Source organism: Sinocyclocheilus grahami, unplaced genomic scaffold (assembly GCF_001515645.1).
Source record: "Sinocyclocheilus grahami isolate Dianchi unplaced genomic scaffold, SAMN03320097.WGS_v1.1 scaffold35369.1, whole genome shotgun sequence".
In the NCBI taxonomy this organism is placed as follows: Eukaryota; Metazoa; Chordata; class Actinopteri; order Cypriniformes; family Cyprinidae; genus Sinocyclocheilus; species Sinocyclocheilus grahami.
The window spans coordinates 1-1,556 of NW_015522401.1; the positions used below are offsets into that span (position 1 = coordinate 1).

The 1,556-nt window shown below is 34.0% G+C and overlaps 1 long non-coding RNA gene across 1 annotated transcript; it reads right to left on the reverse strand.

Annotated features, from left to right (window-relative positions):
- Positions 1-822: 822 nt before the first annotated feature.
- On the reverse strand, positions 823-1,358 carry LOC107580529 (uncharacterized). The gene is made up of 3 exons (XR_001608659.1): positions 1,260-1,358; positions 1,102-1,175; positions 823-1,016 (listed from the first exon to the last, which is right to left on the reverse strand). It is a non-coding gene; the product is annotated as an uncharacterized lncRNA (long non-coding RNA).
- Between the last annotated feature and the right edge of the window lie 198 nt (positions 1,359-1,556).

Sequence of the window (1,556 nt, forward strand, 5' to 3'; positions counted from 1 at the left end):
TATGAGTCCGACTCTCTAACCATTAGGCCACAACTTCCCCAAAATATAAAATTAAACCATGATTTAAACTGAACTTTTTTAAACATTTAATATGTATAATTTTAAAATATGTAAATACTTTATAAGCGATTTTTAATTTAAGTACATTCTGTAATTCAAGTTTAATTAAATGGATTTAATTGCATATGAATTAAAATATGTACAAATTAGTGTTTTAAATGCATATTTCAGTTAAGTTACGTAACAGGCTAATTAATTTAAAATTACTAACATTCTTTTTTAATTACTTTGTGCATAATGTAATTTTAAAGTATGTAAATACTTGTTTTTAAAATGATGTGCAATTTAAGTACATATTGTTATTTAAATTTAAATGATTATTAAAATATGTGCAGATTAGTACTTTAAATGCATACTTCAGTTAATGATGTAACGGGTAACTAATAGATGTAGCTCATTTAAAATAACATTTTATGTATGTATTTGTATAATGTATAATGTAATTTTAAAATGTGTAAATACTTGATTTTATGTATGTACAATTTTTACTTTAATTTAAATGTAAATGCATTTATATGCCGCATATAAATTTAAATATGTATGAATTAGTGCTTTACATGCATATTTTAGTTGTCATTTTTCAGTTAAATTGTTATATATTATGTTTAATACAGGTAGGTAATATTTTATAAGAAGAAATAATACTGTATTTGACAAGTGAACCTGCAGAGATATTGTGAACTTTATTATATTTATTGAAAGGGTAATTAATGTAAGTCACAGTGGTTCGGCGACTGCAAGTTACACTATTTTGTCAGTCATTGTGTATTTGTCTGATTCAGTCGTCATCTCACACTCACCATCTCCGGCACGTAGAAGATGCTGCGGATGTTGAGCGGAGCGTCTGCGCGGTAGTGCAGTGTGTAGCGGGGTTTATCATGGGCTTGAGCCACATAGCGATAAAACTCCTCATGCTGCCACTCGCTGAGGTCTCTGGGCTCCATCATCCAGAGCGCCTGCACAGAGAGAGAAAAACAGCTCAGGACTGATCATCAGAGCCACAGGGAGGTCAAAGGTCATTCATCAACAGACTTCACATACCTGCAGGGTGTTTAACCGCCGTCCGTTCAGGAAGATGGGAAAACTGACAAAGTTGCTGTACTTGGTCACAACCTCTGCAAAACAGACCACAGTCACTTCAGTGAGTTTCTTTTCCAAGCATGTCATGTTTTATGTTCGTGGCTCTGAGTGCTGCAGACCTTTGACTCGGTCTTCTGATGAAAACTCTTTGCAGTCGTCCTTAAGGTGGAGCACGATCTTGGTCCCCTGACACACACCTGAAGCTTCTGCGATCTCAAACACTCCAGAGCTACAGACACACAACACTCAGTGAGTAACACATTCAAACGTGATTAATGTAGACAAATGTTTGCTTTGACTTAACCTCCGATATCTAAAGATAGTCTAATAGCCACAAATATGGCAAAAGATCTCCAGTTCCTTTCTGGTTGCTAATGTTAAAGGGGTCATATGATGTTGCTAAAAAGAACATTATT